Source organism: Bos indicus x Bos taurus, chromosome 19 (assembly GCF_003369695.1).
Source record: "Bos indicus x Bos taurus breed Angus x Brahman F1 hybrid chromosome 19, Bos_hybrid_MaternalHap_v2.0, whole genome shotgun sequence".
Classification (NCBI taxonomy): Eukaryota; Metazoa; Chordata; class Mammalia; order Artiodactyla; family Bovidae; genus Bos; species Bos indicus x Bos taurus.
Genome location: NC_040094.1, coordinates 3,278,699 through 3,301,467, shown reverse-complemented (window position 1 = coordinate 3,301,467; position 22,769 = coordinate 3,278,699). Strand labels below are relative to the sequence as shown.

At 36.6% G+C, this 22,769-nt stretch overlaps 1 pseudogene; it reads left to right on the top strand.

Annotated features, from left to right (window-relative positions):
* The first annotated feature begins 1,026 nt into the window (after window positions 1–1,026).
* LOC113877419 lies at window positions 1,027–2,062 on the top strand (annotated as a pseudogene).
* The last annotated feature ends 20,707 nt before the right edge of the window (window positions 2,063–22,769 follow it).

Genomic DNA, 22,769 nt, shown 5'->3' with positions numbered 1-22,769 from the left:
CTATACCTTATTGTAACTTTGATTTGAATTTCTCTAATAATTAGAAATGTTGAATATTTCTTCATGTGTTTGCTGGCCATCTGTATGTCTGCTTTAGAGAAATGCCTATTTAGGTCTTCACCCATTGTTTGATTAGGTTGCTTTTTTTTTATATTGAGCTGCATGAGCTGTTCATATGTTTTGGAGATTAATCTCTTGTCAATTGCTTTGTTTGCAAATATTTCCTCCCATTCTGGGGGTTGTTTTTTTCATCTTATTTGTGGATTCCTTAGGTGTGCAAAAGCTTCTAAGTGTAATTAGGTCTCATTTGTCTATTTTTATTTTCATTACTCTAGAAAGTGGATCAAAAAAGTCTTTGTGTTGTGTATGTCAGAGTGTTTTACCTATGTTTTCCTCTAAAAGTTTTATAGTGTCCTGATTTACATTTAGACATTTAATCAATTGTGTATGTGTGTGTGTGTGTGTATGCTGTTATGGAGTGTTCTAATTTTGTTCTTTTATATGTAGCTGTCTAGTTTTCACAACACACTTATTGAAGAGGCTGTCTTTTCTCCCTTTCTCCTTTCTCATAGATTAGGTGACCTTGGGTGGGTGGGTTTGTTTATGGGCTTTCTATCCTATGCTGTTGGTCTGTTTTTTTTTCTCTGTTTTTCTGTTTTTGTGCTAGTACCATACAGTCTCAATTACTGCAGCTTTGTAGTATCATCTGGAATCAAGAAGCCTGATTCATCCAGCTGTGCTTTTCTTTCTCAAGATAGTTTTGGCTATTTCAGGTCTTTTGTGTTTCCATACAAATTGTAATTTTGTTTTTATTCTAATTCTATAAAAAAATGTCGTTGCTAATTTGATAGGATTGCATTGAAACTATGGGTTGCTTTGGGTATTATAGTCATTTTCACATTATTGATCCTTCTAATCCCAGAACGTGATATATCATTTCATCTGTGTCATCTTTGATTTCTTTCATCAGTATCTTATAGCTTTCTTTCGACTGGTATCTGGGCTTGTTTTTAAAAGAAATGATTGATGGAGAGGCAAGGCAGGGGTGGCAGGGGCATAAATGGTGACCACAAGGGTGGTGGAGACAGAGCAGGCCACAGAGAAGTAGCACAGGCAGTCCAGTTGAGCCATGACTGTCATTGCTGGGAAGATCACTGGGAGCTGAACAGGCAGTCAGTAGCTCTGCATCTTGGAAGAAACATAATCCTGCTCAAGGAGTATGGGGTCATCCTACCTATGTCTGTAAAAGAATATCAAGTAGGGCAGCTGTATTCCATGGCTGGGGCCAGTGGAAATGAAATGAGTGGTGGTGAAAATGTGAAGGTCTTGACAAAAAAGACCTATAAAAAGAACAGTGAGAAAGGCCACTACACACACACAAACACACACACACACACACACACACACACACACACACACACAAGGTCTACCACTTACAGAGCAAATTGCCCATGTTTTTTCAAATGCTGGTCCAAGAGGGAACCCTGAATATATTTGAAAAAGCATGGCATGATAACTCTTATTGCAGACCTGTTAATATAAGTGAGTACATGAAAGAAGGCTTTTTGATTAAAATTGAAACCTGGCAAAAAACCAGATCTTGGCACCCAGGAGAATATACATTAACTGGAGACTCAGGCATGGAAACATGTGGAAGCCGTTATATAGACATTGTGGATAGAAACAAAGTACTTAGTAAGCATTACAAAGCAGAAGAAGACTCAGAATAATTTAAATCTTTCAAAACAGGCCAAGGACTATTGAGTCCTAATAGGAAGCAAGAATTTATAAATCAGAAAGATATTCCATACTTCTGTGCATACAAGCTGGATACTGTAAAGTTCAAGATGGGGGAGGGAGTGCTTGCAGAATAAAGTGGAAAAAATTTAATAAAAAGCAATAATGGCATCTCTTTACAACAAATAGACATCTGTTTGGTCTGCTCAATAAGTGGATTGACCTGACTATGGACAACATTCAAAGGATGGAAGAAGAAAGGAAGAGACAGCCAAGTGAGATGAGAGAGAAGGACCCAGTGAAAGGAATGATGGCAGACGACTAAATCCATCCCTCCTATTTCTGTACCTTTTGCAAGACAGAGGTCGACAGGAAGGCACAGCAGCTCCACCCTCCCAAGTGACAGAGCATGCAGAATCAGCCTTTCTGTGCCCATCCTCCAGGCAACTTTAAATCCCTTACTGTAGCTAATTCCAAATGCCACTTAATATTGTGAACAATTAGGCCATCTAGTATTATGAAACCCCTGTGTCTGGAAGCCTGAACTTCTGAGATATGTGCCCATATTTACAGTTCCTCCCTTTTCAACCATTGTGTTCTCAACACATATATGTGCCCACCTCTTTATTTCCAAGTGACATATTTATTTAATGTGATGACTTTTTAAAAATTAATTTAATTGGCCAATAATTATTTTACAGCTTTGCGATGGTTTTTGCTGTGAATCAGCCACAGGTATACATATGTTCTCTCATCCTGAAACCCCCTCCCACCTCCCTCCCAACCTTATCCCTCTGGGTTGCCTCAGAGCACTGGCTTTGGGTGCCCTGCTTCATGCATCGAACTTGCACTGGCCATCTATTTTACATATGATAATGTACATGTTTCAATGTTATTCTCTCAAGTCATCCCACCCTCACCTTAACCCCCTGAGCTCAAAATATGTTTTTATTGTATGAATCTCTTTTGGTGCCCTGCATTTAGAATCATTGGCACCATCCTAAATTCCATATATATGCGTTAATATACAGTATTTGTATTTCTCTTTCTGACTTGCTTCACTCTGTTTAATAGGTTCCAGTTTCATCCCCCTTATTAGAACTGACTCAAGTGCATTCCTTTTAAAGCTGAGTAATATTCATTTTGCATATGTATCACAACTTCTTTACCCATTCATCTCCCAATGGACGTCTAAGTTTCTTCCATGTCCTAGCTATTGTAACCAGTGATGCAATGAACATTGGGGTACAGGAGTCTCTTTCAATTATGGTTTCTTTGGAGTATAAGCCCAGCAGTGGGATTTCTGAGTCGAATGGCAGTTCTATTCCCAATTTTTTCAGGACTCTCCACACTGTTTTCCATAGTGGCTGTACCAGTTTGCATTCCCACCAACAGTGTAAGAGGGTTCCCTTTTCTTCTCATGCTCTCCAGCATTTATTGTTCACAGAATTTTTGATGATAGCCACTCTGACAGGCATGAGTATATAACTCAATGTGGTTTTGATTTGCATGTATCTAATAATGAGTGATGTTGAGCAACTTTTCATGTTTTTTTTTTTGCCATATGTATGTCTTCTTTGGAGAAATGTCTGTTTAGGTCTTTTTCCCACTTTTCGACTGGGTTGTTCATTTTTCTGGCATTGAGCTGCATGAGCTGCTTGTATATTTTGGAAGTTAATCCCTTGTCAATTTTTTGTTTGCTATTATTTCTCCCATTCTGAGGGGTGTGTTTTCACTTTGCTTATAGTTTCTTTCACTGTTCAAAAGCTTTTAAATTTAATCAGATCCCATTTGTTTATTTTTCTTTTCATTTCCCTTACTCTTGGAGGTGGGTCATAGAGGATCTTGGTTCATTTACATCAGAGAGTGTTTTGCCTATGTTTTCCTCTAAGAGTTTTATAGTCTTTGGTTTTACATTTAGCTCTTTAATACATTTGAGTTTATTTTTTGGGCATGGAGTTATAAAGTGTTCTAGTTTCATTCTTTTATATGGAGTTAACCATTTATCCTGACACCACATGCTGAAGAGACTGTCTTATCCACTGTATATTTTTGCCTGCTTTGTCAAAGATAAGGTGCTATTCTTCTTTCTCAATATTGCTTTGACTATTTGAGGTCTTTTGTGTTTCCATACAAATTGTGAATTTTTTTGTTCTAGTTCTGTGAAAAATACCATCGTTAATTTAATAGGGATTGTGTTGAATCAATAGGTTGTTTTGGGCAGTATACTTGTTTTCACTACATAGATTTTTCCAATCCAAGAACACAGTATATTTATCCATCTATTTGTGTCATCTTTGATTTCTTTCATCAGTGTTTTATAGTTATATGTGTGTATAATAGGTATTTTGTTTCTTTAGGTAAATTTATCCCCAAATATTTTATTCTTATTATTGCTATGGTGAATGGGATTATTTCCTTAATTTCTCTTCCTGATTTTTCATTGTTAGTATATAGGAATGCAAGGGGTTTATTTGTATTAATTTTATATTCTGAGACTTTACTACATTCATTGATTAGCTCTAGTAATTTTCTGGTGGCATCTTTAGGATGTTCTGTGTAGAAAATCATGTCATCTGCAAAAGTGAGAGTTTTACTTATTTTCCAATCTGAATTCCTTTATTTCTTTTTCTTCTCTGATTGCTGTGGCTAGGACTTTCAAAAATATGTTGAATAATAGAGGTGAGAGTGGGCACCCTTGTCTTATTGCTGATTTTAGATGAAATACTTTGTTTTTCACCACTGAGGATAATATTTGCTGTGTATTTGTTGTATATGGCTTTAATTATATTGATATATGTTCTTTTTATACTTACTTTCTGGAGAACTTTTATCAAAAATGATACTGAATTTTATTAAAGGCTCTCTTTGCATCTATTGAAATAATCATAAGGTTTTCCCTTTCAATTTATTAATATGGTACATTATATTGATTATTTTGCAAATTTTGAGAATCCTTGCATCCCTGAAATAAAGTCCACTTGCTCATGATGCATAATCTTTTTAATATGTTGTTGGCTTCTGTTTGCTAGAATTTTGTTGATGATTTTTGCATCTATATTAATCAGTGATATTGGACTGCAGTTTTCTTTCTTTTGTAGCATCTTTGTCTGGTTTTAGTATCAGCATGACTGAGAATGAGTTTGGGAGTTTTCTTTTCCTCTGCAATTTGCTGAAACAGCTTGAGGTGGATATGTGTTAACTCTTCTCTAAATTTTTGGTAGAATTCCCTGTGAAGCAATCTGGTCCTGGCCTTTTGTTTGTTGGAGATTTGTTATTACAGTTTCAATTTCCATGCTTGAGACTGGTGTGTTCAGATTTTCTATTTCTTTGTGGTTCAGTTTTGAAAAGTTATACTTTTCTAAGAATTTGTCCATTTCTTCCAAGTTGTACATTTTATTGCCATAAAGTTGCTCACAGTAGTCTCTTAAGGGCATTTGCATTTCTGTGTTATCTGTTGTAATTTCTTCATTTTTATTTCTAATTTTATTGATTTGTGTTTTCCTTTTTTTTTTTAACTTGATGAGTCTGGCTAGCTGTTGGTCTATGTTGTTTATCTTCTCAAAGAACCAGCTTTTAGTTTTATTGATCTTTGCTTTGATCTCTTTCATTTCTTTTTCATTTATTTTTGCACTAACATTTATGGTGTCTTGTACTAATTTTGTTGTTGTTGTTGTTTCTAATATAAGGTTAGGCCATTTATTTGATGTTTCTCTTCTTTGTTGACATAGAATTACATTGTTATGAACTTTCCTCTTTGCACTGCTTTTACTGAATCCAAAAGGTTTTGGGTTGTCATGTTTTTATTATCATTGGTTTCTATGCATATTTAGACTTCCTTTTTTATTTCTTCAGTGATTTGTTGGTTATTCAGAAGCATGTTGCTTAGCCTTCATTTGTTTGTGTTTTTTGCAGCTTGTTTCCTCTTGCTAATATCTAATCTTACACCATTATAATCAGAAAAGATGCTTAGAATTATTTCATTTTTTAATTCATTTTTTAAAAATTTACCAAGGTTGGATTTGTGGCCCAGGATGTGGCCACATCCTGGAGAATGTACAATGTGCGCTTGAGAAAAAAAAGTGAAATGCATTGTTTTTGTATGAAATGCCCTGTAGATATCAACTAGGTCTAACTAGACCAATGTATCCTTTAAAGCTTGTGTTTCCTTGTTAATTTTCTGTCTGGATGATATTTCCATTGGTGTGAGTGGAGTGTTAAAATCCAGCACCATTATCATGTTACTGTCATTTTCCCCTTTAATAGTTGTTAGCATGTGCCTTATGTATTGAGGTACTCCTATGTTGGGTGTATATATATTTATAATTGTTTATCTTCTTAGATTGATCCCTTGGTCATTATGTAGTGTCCTTCTTTGTCTCTTATAACAGTCTTTAAGTCTATTTTATCTGAGATGAGTATTGCTATTCCCGCTTTATTCTATTTTCCATTTGCATGAAATACCTTTTTTCCAGACCCTTAATTTCAGTCTGAATGTGTCCCTAGGTGTGAGGTGGGTCTCTTGTAGGCAGCATAAATAACAGTTCTGTTTTTGTATCCATTTGGCTAGCCTTTATTTTTTGTTTGGAGCATTTAAACCATTTATATTTAGGGTAATTATCGATAAGTATGATCCTGTTACCATTTACTTTATTGTTTTGGGTTAATTTTTATAAAACTTTTCTGTGTTTCATGTCTACAGAAGATCCTTTAGCGTTTCTTGAAGACCTGGTTTAGTGGTGCTAAATCCTTTTAGCTTTTGCCTGTCTGTAAAGCTTTTGATCTGAATGAGATTCTTGCTGGATACAGTTGTCTTGGTTATAGGTTTTCCCTTTCTTTCCTTTAACTATACACTGCCATTCCTTTCTGGCTTGCAGAGTTTCTGTTGAAAGATCAGCTGTTATCCTTATGGGAATCCACTTGTATGTTATTTGTTGCTTTTCCCTTGCTGGCTTTTAATGTGTATGTGTGTGTGTGTGTGTGTGTGTGTGTGTGTGTTCAGTTTCTGTTAGTTTGATTAACATGTGTCTTGGTTTGTTTCTCCTTGGGTTTTTCCTGTATGAGACTCTCTGGACTTAGATTTGAGTGGTTACTTCCTTCACCATTTTAGAGAAGTTTTTTACTATCTCCTCATGCTTTCTTAGAGAAGGCGATGGCACCCCACACCAGTACTCTTGCCTGGAAAATCCCATGGATGGAGGAGCCTGGTAGGCTGCAGTCCATAGGGTTGCTAAGAGTCGGACACGATTGAGCGACTTCACTTTCACTTTCATGCTTTCTCATGCTCATTCCTTTTGTCTTCTTCTGGAATGCCTATGATTTCAATGTTTGGGCACTTAATATTGTCCCAGAGGTCTCTTATGATGTTCTCTTTTCTTTTTATTATTATTTTTTTCACTTTTCTTTTTATTATTTTTTTCAGTCTCTTCCATTTATTTCCACCTTCTATCTTCCAGCTCACTTATTTTTCTTCTACCTCATTACTCTACTGTTGGTTCCCTCCAAAGGGTTTTTAATCTCAGTTATTGCATTGTTCATTACTGATTGATTATTCTTTATTTCTTCTACGTCCTTGTTGAACATTTGTTGCATCTTCTCAATCCCTGTGTCTAGCCTATTCACAGCCAGAAACACCTAAAGAGCTTCACAGAGTTATACAGATAAAAGAAGACAGAAGAGGGAGTGAGACAACCATGAGCGGAAAAGGGAGAGTCAAAAAAGAGGGGAGTGATCAAGCTGGTAATCAAATCCCTAAGTGAAAATGGATATGAAAAATCAGACTAAATGGTACAAAATTAAATACAAAAGATCAAAAATTAAAAACCTAGAATAAAAATTTGGCTCTCAAAACTACAATATAAAAAAAATCAAATACAAAAAATACAGAATTTATTTTTTAAAAGGCTTTTTTTTTTTTTAGAAAGGTAAAAGTAAGCTATGAAAAATAAAAGTTAAAGAAGTAATAAAGAGCCATATTAGGACAATAGGAGTGGAAAAAAGAGAAGGGGAAGAAAGGAAAGACACAGAGAAGAGAACAAATAAGAATAAAAATGATAAGAAATTTTAAATTAAAAAAAAATTAAACAGTAATAATAATAAATAAAAATATATCTAGGAATTTTTCTGGAGCTGTTGTGGGCAGTGTGGGACCAGTTCAATGTCAGATATTCCCCTCTTCTGACTTGTACTTGTTTTCAAAGTCTGCAGTTGCCCCTCAAATGCAGTCTCAGCCTAATTGCAAGATTGTATTCTGTTGCACTACCACTTCTGGGGCAGTCCCCCTATCTTTCTTTTCCTTAGGTTGTTCTCCTCTGCTTTTAAGTATTTTCAGTGTCTGATCTCTGCCTTAACAAGAGGGGACAAAAGTGGCCACTTATTTGGACTTACTTGCTCAGTTGTGTTGTGGAGAGGGAAGAACACTGCAAATGCTGCTGGCACGTGTGTGGAGTCCTAGCAGTGGTTGGAGCACACAGGAGTTTGCACAGCCCAAGGCACTGTGCACCTTCTAGGCTCCCAGGTGGGCCATGAAGGCATAGTCCCACATGGGCCGTGTGTCCCCTCAGGGGACCTGATCTTGGTCTGTGACATTCTCAGTAGATATGAACTGTCCCAGATCCCAGGAGGACATGGTTAGCAATAAAAGCCCTCTCATAGCTTGGGAGGAGATGCAGTCTCTGGGGCCGAGATTGCGGCAGCCCCTTGTCTTCCACCTCTGGCTGTTGCACACCTGCCTTTCTGCCTCTGTGGAGAGCCATAAAAGGCAAATGACTTGCTCTCCTTTGGTATTCACTAGGGTGCACTCCTTTGTTCTGTGAGGACACTAATGATCACAGTGTGGCATTAGAGCCTTCCTGCAGGAAAGGCCCTTTATTTTACTTTGTCTCTCTGGCATTCCTGTGGTTTGGGTTTTCCCCATTTTGTCTGTGCTATGTCACATTAGTTCCTTCAGAGTGTCCTCATGGCATTCAACGCCAGTCCTTTCCCTTAGGACTGATGATGCAGCCTAGACCTCTGTACCTAGGCTCCACTCACTTAGGTGGATGCAAGTGTGTGAGCCACTTCTCAGCTGGTAATTGCTATTTGGCATGATTTCTGTTTATACATATATATATATATATATATATATATATATATATATTATTCTTTATTTCTTCTATGTCCTTGTTGAACATTTGTTGCATCTTCTCAATCCCTGTCTCTAGCCTATACACAGCCAGGAACACCCAAAGAGCTTCACAGGGTTATACAGATAAATGAAGACAGAAGAGGGAGAGAGGCAACCAGGAGCAGAAAAAAAAAAAAAAATATATATATATATATATATATATATATATAATATATATATATATACACAACATATATATATGTTATGTACATATAATTTATATGTATAAATATAACATAATTTATGTGTTTATATATATATATATATACACACATAACCTATATATATATAGGTTATGCTGCCCTCTGTGATTCTGAAGCTCCCCACTCACCCACCTGTGAGAGGATTTGGTATTGTGTGGAAACCTCCCCTGTCACAACTCCCTCCCCAGGACAGGTCCATCCCCAAATCCTTTGTCTCCCATTTTATCTTTATTCTTTGTCCTACCTTATTTAGAAGAGATTGGTTTGCCTTGTGAGGTGTCTGGAGTCCTCTGTCAGCATGTATATGCTCTTTTGTGGAAGTTGACCACATGATGTTTTGATGTATTTTTGGGGGAGAAAGTGATCTTCCCATCCTAGTCCTCCACCATCTTATGGCATCCCTATACTTAACTTTCTTAAGTAAGCTATATGATATCTCTTTTCCTCAGTCTTCTCAGTTTTGAAAAAGGAAGGATAATATCAATGTTACATCATAAGAGTAATTGTTTTATTAAGAGAGTTAATATATATAAAATATTTAGAACTGTGCTTGAAACAAAATAAACACTCTTCAGATAATAGCTATAAGTTGGATGATGTATACTTCTGAATCCTATTTTATATTTTTAATCTTTAATATTATGTATATATAATGTAATCCCAAAAATAACTAGCAGAGCTTTATTTATAAAAAAATTCTGAATTTTATTTTTTTCATTTCCAATTCAGTGTGTGGAAGGCCAAACCTAGAGATTTCCCTTTCTAAATTTAGCTCTAATGGTAAGAAGATTTAGAAATTTTATACTCAACTTGACAGAATTGCTGAATACTCCTTCTCCATTTGTATGGTATGCTTACTTTTCCACCAGCAACTGCTACATTATCAAACAGAATTGAACTTTTATAGATTCACTTATGTTGATTATTTTCCTAGTTTATACATATCAAAACTATTGGAAAAAAACTAAGGAATCAAATTCAAATTGCTTGGGTGTAATACATTTCAGCTTCCCGAGTGGTTCAGGAGTAAAGAATCCATCTCTGATGCAGAAGGTGAAGGAGTCGCATGTTCTATCCCTGGGTCAGGGAGCTCCCCTGGAGGAGGGAATGGCAACCCACTCTAGTATTCTTGCCTGGAGAATCCCATGGACAGGAAAGCCTGGTGGGTCTACAGTCCATAGGATCACAAAGAGTCAGACACGACTGAAATAATTGAAATGACATGCATGACAAGTACATTTTGACCATGATTTGTAAATATTTAATAACTCCATGCGAAGAGTTGACTCATTGGAAAAGACTCCGATGCTGGGAGGGATTGGGGGCAGGAGGAAAAGGGGACGACAGAGGATGAGATGGCTGGATGGCATCACCAACTCAATGGATGTGTTTGAGTGAACTCAGGGAGTTGGTGATGGACAGGGAGGCCTGGCGTGCTGCGATTCATGGGGGTGGCAGAATCGGACACGACTGAGCAACTGAACTGAACTGAAGAGCAACTTTACTTATGGAGTGAAATACACTATCATACATAAATGTTTCATGCCTACAAATTATAAAACAATATGCACATTTAATGAATAGGTCACCCTCACTTCTACTGTTGCCATTACTTAATGCTTTTCGTTGACAACCATCATCCATGTTAATGTGAAACCTCAACTTTTAAGGAGGATATTCCTAAGAACCATTTTAATTGCAAATAGGGAAAATGCAACTCAAACTGACTTAAAAGATGAATCTATCAACTTAGGTAGCTTACAATTACAGAGTTACTTTTTATTTCAGCCACACTTGAATCCAGGGTTTCAAACAATTTATCAATGAGTAAGAAATTTTTCTTTTGCAAAATTTTGTTATACATTTCTACACATTTTTATGTCCATAAGCAGGCTACCCTCAAATAGTCACAAGATAACTCTTAGAAGTTTATGCTGATATTCTGTTTGTTTCAACTCCAGTGAAAACATATTTATTTTTCCAAATGATAACGCCCTCTTATTAGCCATGCTTGGTCTTTGAGTCACATACATATTACTAAATAATTATTGTGGACAAGATTAGAGGGAATATATTGAATGGATAGGTCTAGGGCACCATCCAACCCTGGAACTGGATTACATCCAATCTATGCACTTTTTAAAGACAGAGAGTAGATAAGGGATGCTTCTGCATGGAAATTAGGGTGTGATTATGAAGAAACAGCAATAAATAGAGCACATAAAAATATTAAAAGTTCTATAGTAAGATAATAAATTGTATATGCACATTATCTATGGGTGCAAATATACATATCCATACACATATATTTCTAGATAGAGAGGTAGGTAGATAGATAAATGATATAGACAAGTTTTTATACATATACTAATTGGACTGAACTTGTTAGTTAGGATACAACTTTATACTTTTCCTAATAGTGCCTTCAGACATAGACTATTGAATCTTGTTCTTGTCTCTCAACATTTTTGGAGGGCTCAAAACTTCTCAAATATAAGAATAGTCTCATTTTTAGATTTTTAAAATCCAGTCTAAAATACACTAAATCATCACTTCCATTTTGCATCCAATTCAGTGATCTTTACACCTCCTCAGCTCAGGCCTGAGGGTTGGTTGTCTGCAGTGAGAAAACAAGTTAAGGTTACTCCATTTCTTCCCACCTTTTCTGTGTAGTTCATTAGAATTTGAGAGACAATTGAATAGACAAGATTAAAGATACATTTAGTAGTCAGACATATCTTGGCTATCATGCCTTCTGTTAATCTCATTAACATTAATGAGATTAATCTCATTAATCTCTGTTAATTTCTGTTGACTATTCCATAGGGACCAGAAAGATTCTAAAGAGACCTTATCTCCAAGCATACTGCATCCTTCCATAATAAGAGCGGCACTTTTACCTGATCCCTTTTAACCCTTGCAAAGCCAACACTGTAGTTCTTGCACACTGCAGGGGATCAACTCTGATTTTCCTCTGCTGGAGTTACCTTACTCTGTAAAGCAACCTCCCTATAGGAATCCTCTTTGAGAGATCTTACACAGTTACTTCCTCAGTATCTTCTTGGTCTGTGGAAAATATTGTACATTCCCGCTCTGTAAAAAGGTCTTGGCTGTTTTTCCACTGCTCTCCCCACTTCTTGTCTTACCTCACTCTGTGTTTACTCCAGCCAGTCCCTGAATTCAAACTTTTCTAGATAAGAAGCAGCTTCCTCATGTACCTTTCTGTCCCAGAATCTCTCCAAATCTGGGAGATATATGTTACCTTGTCCAAGTAGCAATAAGCTGTGCTTCACTCCCTTAGTGCCACAAAAATTTACAATGGTCTGGTTTTGGAATAAGAGGATGGTATATTTCTTGCAACCATTCCCATCCCTATCAATATTTCTTCGGGAATCATTGACTAGAGGTTGTAGTGGGAAATACTTCTGCCCCCGTGTGTAGGGAAGAAAAGGTAACACAGACTTTCATCTCCTATGCATTTTCCTACTTGAATGAATTCCTTTCCAAAAATTTCATTTTATTCTTTCTTATTTTATTCTTTTGGAGAAATGATGTGACCAATGGTCAAAAGACTTCTTTTATTTGATTCTAGTAAATCTTGTCCAGCATTTTTATTTAGAAATTGGGAGAAGAGGCATTTATTTTTAGTCATTTTCAGCTTGGGGTCTTCAGAGGAAATTTTAAAAAACAAGAAAGTACTATTTCACATTCCAATACTTATATGATACATTTCACATTTTTTAACACAAGAGAAATGCAAAAGATTTCACATTGCAATAGCATTTTGAGGGAAAGCACTGTTAGTCCTTTCTATAGATGAGAATATGAGTCACAGAGAGAATTACTGCTTTACTCATACTCTTTCACTGGAAACAGGGTTAGAGCCTTGGTTTACTCCATTTCTAACTCATATTTTCCTCCATTAAAATGTTTTCAATATCCTTTATGTATGACCTTAATGGAAATGTGTGTGTGATGTGAATACTACCAATATGTTTGTTTCTAACAACTTAATCTTTAAATGATTTGATGTCTGGTGTATGCATGTGTGTCTATGCAGCTAATTTGCTTTGTGTTACTTTTTACCCTACTGTTCAGAAAACTGTGACTAAAACCACAGTATACTTAGTACATATTTAACAGAGATTCTGTAGAAAATCACTAAAATTTAAATTTAGTTGTAACTGCCTTTTCTTTCCCCCCCTTTTGTATAACACACACACACAATTGGCTTAGCTGCTATGGGATCTTATTGATAGTTACTTGGTCAGGGATCCAACCTATGCCCTCTTCAGTGGAAGCACAGAGTCTTAATCAAGGAAGTCCCCAGTTCTTATATTTTTAATCAGACTTGGTTTATAATGGTGGTAAGTGAAGAATTCCATAATTAAAAGACAGGCCTCCAGTCTGATGGGAGCCAAGGCAAAAAAAAAAAAAACAACAACTGTTGCCTGTATTATATGGATTTTGCTTTTCTATTTTAAAGGAAAAACAACTGGGAACTACCATGCCTAACATAATACAGAGCAGAATCCCATCTTACCCTTCTCCTCAGAAATCTGTACATAGTGCCCTGAAGTCAGCAGAGGCCAGGCTGACCATGCAAGTCAGCATTCTAGAAGATTTCAGAGTCAGAGTGCCAAGGGCTGACAAAACATTCTAGGGGACATCCTTGATTTGAAAGGGAGGTGGAAACACTCCTGTCACAACAAGGATCTGTAAGTCACAGGTACAGTCATAAAGCATAGCTTGCATTCCCATAAACTTGATATTTCAGATTTTGCTATATATGCATACCACTTATATCCTTCTTCACTATACCTGTTAATGGAAAAATTGTCAAGCAGAAGTGAAGGATTCTAAATTTACTCTTTTTGTCCTTTGGTCTGAAGCATCCATTCAACATAAGCTAAGAAATTGATAACTGGCTGCTTTCTACACTGGCTTTATATTGGGGCCTGTACTGAAATTTTTGGTATTGTATTTCTCTGGCTGGATTTGTCCCAGGAAAATTTAGAACTGTCTTATGCATAGATCACTGTTTTCTCAATTAAAGGGTGATATGACTCTATGGGAAACATTGGAAAATGTTGGACAGTAACTGTGTCCTCTGAGCCATGGACACCCATACACACAAACATACATATATAATTTAAGTGTATTAATAATAATTAGAATAAGAAGGAGCACAATGTTAAGAAACAAAATAGAATGAGTGGTTACATACATATGTTACACACTGAGAACAGAGGAATGAAATAAAAGAAATAAGTGTTAGTGAAGGAGGTAAATAAAATGAGGGAAACTAGAGATCTCTTCAAGAAAATTAGAGATACCAAGGGAACATTTCATGTAAGATGGGCTCAATAAAGGACAGAAATGGTAAGGACCTAACAGAAGCAGAAAATATTAAAAAGAGATGGCAAGAATACACAGAACTGTACAAAAAAGATCTTTATGACTTACATAATGACAATGGTGTGATCACCCACCTAGAGCCAGACATCCTGGAATATGAAGTCAAATGGGCATTAGGAAGCATCACTATGAACAAAGCTAGTGGAGGTGAAGGAATTCCAGTTGAACTATTTCAAATCCTGAAAGATGACACTGTAAAAGTGCTGCACTCAATATGCCAGCAAATTTGGAAAACTCAGCAGTGGCCACAGGCCTGGAAAAGGTCAGTGTTCATTTCAATCCCAAAGAAAGGCAATGCCAAAGAATGCTCCAACTACTGCACAATTGCACTCATCTCACACGCTAGTAAAGTAATGCTCAAAATTCTCCAAGCCAGGCTTCAGCAATACGTGAACTGTGAACTTCCAGTTGTTCAAGCTGGTTTTAGAAAAGGGAGAGGAACCAGAGATCAAATTGCCAACATCTGAAGGATCATCCAAAAAGCAAGAGAGTTCCAGAAAAACTTCTATTTCTGCTTTATTGACTATGTCAAAGCCTTTGACTGTGTGGATCACAGTAAACTGTGGGAAATTCTGAAAGAGATGGGAGTAGCAGACCACCTGACCTGACTCTTGAGAAACATATATGCAGGTCAGGAAGCAACAGTTAGAACTGGACATGGAACAACAGACTGGTTCCAAATAGGAAAAGGAGTACATGCAAGGCTGTAATATTGTCACCCTGCTTATTTAACTTCTATGCAGAGTATATCATGAGAAATGCTGGGCTGGAGGAAGCACAAGCTGGAATCAAGATTCCCGGGAGAAATATCAATAAACACAAATATGCTGATGACACCACCCTTATGGCAGAAAGTGAAGAGGAACTAAAGAGCCTCTTGATGAAAGTGAAAGAGGAGAGTGAAAAAGTTGGCTTAAAGCTCAACATTCAGAAAACTAAGATCATGATATCCTGTCCCATCACTTCATGGCAGACAGATGGGGAAACAGTGGAATAGTGTCAGACTTTATTTTTCTGGGCTCCAAAATCACTGCAGATGGTGACTGCAGCCTAGAAATTAAAAGACACTTACTCCTTGAAAAGAAAGTTATGACCAACCCAGACAGCATATTAAAAAGCAGAGATATTACTTTGCCAACAAAGGTCTGTCTAGTCAACGCTATGGTTTTTCCAGTGGCCATGTATGGATGTGAGAGTTGGACTATAAAGAAAACTGAGCGGCGAAGAATTGATGTTTTTGAACTGTGGTCTTGGAGAAGACTTTTGAGAGTCCCTTTGACTGCGTGGAAATCCAACCAGTCCATCCTAAAGGAGATCAGTCCTGGGTGTTCATTGGAAACACTGATGTTGAGTCTGAAACTCCAATACTTTGGCCACCTGATACGAAGAGCTGACTCATTAGAAAAGACCCTGGTGCTGGGAAAGATTGAGGGCAGGAGGAGAACGGGACGACAGAGGATGAGATGGTTGGATGGCATCATCAACTCAATGGACATGGGTTTGAGTGCACTCTGGGAGTTGGTGATAGACAGGGAGGCCTGGTGTGCTGTGGTTCATGGGGTCACAAAGAGTCGGACACAACTGAGCGACTGAACTGAACTGAAGGAGGTAAAAACTGAGTTGAGTGAGTATGGGAGGAAGTTGGAGGAAACAAAAGATAGGTTAAGATTGCTAAGAGTCTAAAGCAATTTGCCAGAGTAACCTGATGCCTCACAGAGAGAATTTATCATGTACATCTAAGGTTGTGTGGCAAAGTACTAGGGTGGTAATTTGAGAAATCCCACTAAAAAATTAAACCCTGAACTTCATAGTTCTATCCCAGTAAAACATCTCTAAATTTTTATGGAATAACATAAAATTCCAAGATTGTCAATATACTTGTGACTCTGCTGACAATTTGGTTGTTAAAATTGATAACATTTATGGCAATTGTCTCAAAGTCTTTTGAAGACATATTGCTATCCTTAAATTTTTTTGAATAGTTGTCTCTAATATACAATGCATATATTTTTAAATTATATATATGTTATTTTAAACTATTAGTATAATTAAATGCACAAATTATACATATTAAAGGATAAAATGGCTTCCCTGATGGCTCAGCTGGTAAAAGGCCTGCAATGTGGGAGACCTGGGTTCGATCCCTGGGTTGGGAACATCCCTTGGATAAGGGAATGACTAATCACTTCAGTATTCTGGCCTGGAGAATTCCATGGACTCTATAGTCCATGGGTCATAAAGAGATGGACACAACTGAGTGACTTTCACTCACTTACTCAGAGGATAAAATAAATATACATCAATTTATTTTAATTTTTTCTTAAACATTTTTGTGTCATCCTTTTCAATCCACATTGAAAACCACTGGACATTTTCCTCAATTTCCATTGAAATAATTTCCAAACCCATAATCTCTGACATCCATTTGGGTAAGACCATTGATTTTTCCCTTTTATTATATGTGATAATAATAATGTGGGCAGTTTTAAAACACTTTATCCTTGTTCCTATGCATAAATATATTTAACTAGCCTTTCAGCCTAGCATAAGGAATAATAATAGATCTCAGCATGTAAAATCTGGAATTTCCACAGGATATCTGACATTTGTTATTCAATAGTACCTCCTTTAATTCACTAAACAAGAAGACCTCACTCTAAAATTAACTCTATTGATTGGAGACACATAGAAATTGCCCTTGCTATTCAAGCTGACTCTTGTTCTCTCTCCTTTGGTTTCCCACACTGCATCAAAACCTTCTGGCCCCTGTAAAAATTAACAGGTGTATCGGACACCTGTCCTATTTCATATCATGCAGAAAAGAACTCTCATAAAATAGGCTTGCCTAGCATTTCAGTTTCACATACTAGTGCAACCTTTTGCTGTGCAGCTATTTGGTGATAAGTTGAAGTTGTGTGCAGCCATAATCAAGCCAATCAATCATATATATACATATATATATGTATATATGATTTAGTTTTCATACTTTGTTCAAACTGAATGCTGTCTCTGATCACTGCATCACGAAACTGGTCACTCTTTTATTTTCAAAGCTGTTCATCATATATCTTTTTGTTTGTTTGTTTTTTCTGACCTGGATTTCTGTATGAACACTACACATCATGTTTTTCCTTGTTACTATCACAATTTGGGATGCTCTAGAGTAAATTACTAGGTACCCAACTGCATTTTTATTTTATTTTGCTAAATTTTATTTTACTCAGTTGTATCTTCAAAATGTTTTAATCTTGGTTTGATTGATGGGCCTTTAATAAATTATGTAACCATTTACTTACTTTTTTTTTGTATGCTGTAAATTACTACAAAGAGTTATCTTTGAGTTTTCTCATTTTAGTATTAAAAATAGCCCTAAAGGATTTTTATTTAAATACACATTTTAAAACTATGAATACTGAGGTTTACAGAATTATCTTACTTGCTTAATATGTGAGTAAGGTGGCATGGGGAGGGAGAGAGTTAGTCTGATATTCAAATTGAGATGAGACTGACTTAGTTGACCACCATTTTAATTATTTGCCACAGTAGCTCTATATAGGTTGATTTTTTTTTTTTTCATATTTGATACTCTACTTTGCTTTTAATTGCTGAGTATGGTCCCAATAAAATTCCATTGAAAATATACTATAAATATTAAATGAGTCAATTAATATAACTAAGATGTAAATATTAGTGTATTTGGGTATCAGTACCTTCTTGGATAATGATTCTCAGCTGATATCCTAGCACTGGGCAGTATCCAGAAAATGAGTCACCTCTTTACTCTACTACTATTAATACACATGCACACACATGCTTGCACATGCACACATGTACACACATACTCTAGACAACTTAATGAGTCCCAGAGTAGAAATAACGAACAAAGCTAGTGGAGGTGATGGAATTCCAGTTGAGTTCTTTCAAATCCTGAAAGATGATGCTGTGAAAGTGCTTCACTCAATATGCCAGCAAATTTGGAAAATTCAGCAGTGGCCACAGGACTGGAAAAGGTCAGTTTTCATTCCAATCCCAAAGAAAGGCAATGCCAAAGAATGCTCAAACTAATGCACAATTGCACTCAACTCACATGCTAGTAAAGGAATGCTCAAAATTCTCCAAGCCAGGCTTCAACAGTGTGTGAACCGTGAACTTCCTGATGTTCAAGCTGGTTTTAGAAAAGGCAGAGGAACCAGAGATCAAATTGCCAACATCCACTGGATCATGGAAAAAGCAAGAGAGTTCCAGAAAAACATCTATTTCTGCTTTATTGACTATGCCAAAGCCTTTGACTATGTGGATCACAATAAACTGTGGAAAATCCTGAAAAAGATGGGAATACAAGACCACCTGTCCTGCCTCTTGAGAAATTTGTATGCAGGTCAGGAAGCAACAGTTAGAACTGGACTTGGAACAACAGACTGGTTCCAAATAGGAAAAGGAGTACATCAAGGCTGTATATTGTCACCCTGCTTATTTAACTTCTATGCAGAGTACATCATGAGAAATGCTGGACTGGAAGAAACACAAGGTGGAATCAAGATTGCCGGGAGAAATATCAATAACCTCAGATATGCAGATGACACCACCCTTATGGCAGAAAGTGAAGAGGAACGAAGAAGCTTCTTGATGAAAGTGAAAGAGGAGAGTGAAAAAGTTGGCTTAAAGCTCAACATTCAGAAAATGAAGATCATGGCATCCTGTCCCATCACTTCATGGCAGATAGATGGGGAAACAATGGAAACAGTGTCAGACTTTATTTTTCTGGGCTCCAAAATCACTGCAGATGGTGACTGCAGCCAAGAAATTAAAAGACGCTTACTCCTTGGAAAGAAAGTTATGACCAACCTAGATAGCATATTCAAAAGCAGAGACATTACTTTGCCAACAAAGGTCTGTCTAGTCAAGGCTATGGTTTTTCCTGGGGTTATGTATGGATGTGAGAGTTGGACTGTGAAGAAGGCTGAGTGCTGAAAAATTGATGCTTTTGAACTGTGGTGTTGGAGAAGACTCTTGAGAGTCCTTTGGACTGCAAGGAGATCCAACCAGTCCATTCTGAAGGAGATCAGCCCTGGGATTTCTTTGGAGGGAATGATGCTGAAGCTGAAACTCCAGTACTTTGGCCACCTCATGCGAAGGGTTGACTCATTGGAAAAGACTCTGATGCTGGGAGAGATAGGGGGCAGGAGGAGAAGGGGACGACAGAGGATGAGATAGCTGGATGGCATCACTGACTTGGTGGACGTGAGTCTGAGTGAACTCCAGGAGTTGGTGATGGACAAGGAGGCCTGGCGTGCTGTGATTCATGGGGTCGCAAAGATTCGGACACGACTGAGCGACTGAATTGTTACCAAATAAAAATTATTGTGAAAATATGTACAGTCATGGCATATTCAAATCAATGTATGGCAAAACCAATACAATATTGTAAAGTAAAATAAATAAATAAATAAATTTAAAAAATAAAATAAAACAAAAACAAACAAAAAAAAGTGTATTAAGTGATAACAAGCTTCTTGAAACTAGTAATACTAATGGAAAGAAACACCTTATACCTGTGTAGATTTTATAACTCCTTAACCAATTTCAACATATATTAACTAATTTTAATATCTTAAATTTCATTTATTGTTTTGGACAAAAAGTTTTTTTCATTTTTTAAAAAAAATTTTCCTGTAAGATAACCTGTGCATGTGTATGTGTGTGTGTGTGTGTTTGTGTGTGTGTGTGTGTGTGTGAATTACTAAACCATGTCCAACTCACCAGGCCCCTCTGTCTATAGAATTTTCCAGGCAAGAATACTAGAGTTGGTTGCTATTCCCTTCTCTAGGGGATCTTCACAAGCCAGGGATCAAACTTGGGTCTCCCATGCTCCCATGTTGCAGGCAGATTCTTTACCATCTTGGGCTTTGAAAGCAGTGCTTATTTGTCTTTGATTTCACTAGAAACAACTATGTTAGATTTTATTGTGACAGCTGTTGTATAAGCATGTATTTTAAAAGAAACTTCTAAAAACTGATGGGTTTTGTGTAGTAATTTTAATATCAAAGTTGCAAGAAAAACATTTTGGCATATTATGCTTTATTATTTCAACAAGTGTAAAAGCACAACTGAAACATAAAGAAAAAAAAAAAAAGATTTGCACAGTGTGTGGAGAAAAAGCTGTGACTGAATATGTCAAAAGTGATCTGCAAAGTTTCATGCTGGAGATTTCTTGCTGCATGATGCTCCATGGTCCTGTTGGAGGTTCCAATTGAAGTTGATAGCAATCAAATTAAGTCATTAATTGAGAACAGTCAACTTTAAACCATACCAGAGATAGCCAACACATTCAAAATATCCAAATCAAATCAAATCCAAATCAAACACTGAAAATCATTTTCACCAGCTTGGTTATGTTCATTGCTTTGATCTTTGGGTTCCATATAAGGCAAGTGAAAAAAACCTTCTTAACCATACTTCCACATTTGATTTTCTACTCAAACATTAAAAAAAAAAATCCATTTTTAAAACAAACAGTGATAGGCAATGAAAAATAGATACTGTAAAATAATGTGGAATGGAAGAGACCATAGAGCAAGAAAAATGAACAATCACCAACTACACCAAAGGGTGGTTCTTCATCCAAAGAAGGTAAGGTTGTATATATGATGGGGTTGGAAGGAAATCCTCTATTTTGGGCTTCCTTCTGGAAAAGTGAAAGTGAAGTCACTCAGTCGTGTCCAACTCTTTGTGACCCCATGAACTGTAGCCTACCAGCTTCTCCGTCCATGGGATTTTCCAGGCAAGGGTACTGGAGTGGGTTGACATTTTCTTCTCCAGTCCTTCTGGAAAACCAAATGACCAATTCCAAAGAGTACTACTCCCAATCAGATCAACTGAAAGCAGCACTTGTTGAAAAGCATCTGGAATTAGTCAACAGAAAATACATAATATTCCATCAGGATAACACAAGACTGTTGTTTCTTTGATTACCAGGCAATAAATGTTATAGCTTTGCTGGAAAAGTTCTGATTCATCTGCTGCATTCACCAGGAACTGTATTTATGGGTGTCCATTTATTTCAGCCTTTACAAGATTGTCTTAATTGAAAAAAATCGCAATCCCCTCAAAGACTGTAGGAGATATCCAGAACAGTTCTCTGCTCAGCAAGACAAAAAGTTTTGGGAAGATGGAAAAAGTTTTGGGAAGTTGCCTAAAAAATGGCAGAAAGTTAGTGGAACAAAATTGAATACTTTGTTCAATAAAGTCCTTAGAGAAAATGAAAACTGTGTCTTTTACTTTTACTTCAGAAACAGAGGGAACTGTTTTGCCAACCCAATATTTAACTATTTGTTTGTATAACATATATGAGAAATTGTATATACACGCAGATAAGTACATGCTGTTAAATTATTTGTTACAATGTCTACCATCATATGGGCTTCCCCAATGACTCAGTGGTTAAAGAATCTGCCTGAAATCCAGAAGACATAGGACATGTGGGTTCAATCCATGGGTCAAGAAGATCCCCTGGAGTAGGAAATGGCAACCCATGTCAGTATTCTTGCCTGAAAAACCCAATGGACAGAGTAACCTGGCAGGCTACAGTCCAAAGGATCACAAAGAGTCAGAAACGACTAAAAGCAACTATGCTCACATGAACGCTACCATTATATGGGTCAAAATTAGAATGCTTCTTTGATCCAGGAGCCTTTCTCATAACCTTTCCTGTTACTAAATCCTTTCTTTCCTCCAAAGAGAGGTCCAGGCCTGATGTACACAGTGATGAATTTTTTTTTTCACTGATTTGGTTTTACTACAAAAGTCTGAAGCTCTAAATGCTATAGTTTTGCCTGTTTCCTAAGTTTTATATAAAGAAAATTATACAACAGTCTTTTCTGTCTGGCTTCCTTCATTTATATTTGTGAAATTCATGCATGTTGTTCATTTGTATTGCTACATAGAATTGTTATATGAATATAACACAATTTATATACATTCTAGTATGAAAAGATCTTCAGGATCTTTCCAGCATGGGGATTTTATGAATAATGCATCAATGAATATTTTTATCATTTATTTTATGCACATATGTATGCTTTCACATTGAAAAATACTGAGTAGCAGATCTACTGGGTCTGTGCATATGAGTTTATTCAACATTGGTAGATAATACAAAATGATTTGCCAAAGAAATGGTATGAATTTATACTGCTCCTAGAATTTTAAGAGTTGTCATTTTGTTACAGCCTAACAAACATGTGTAT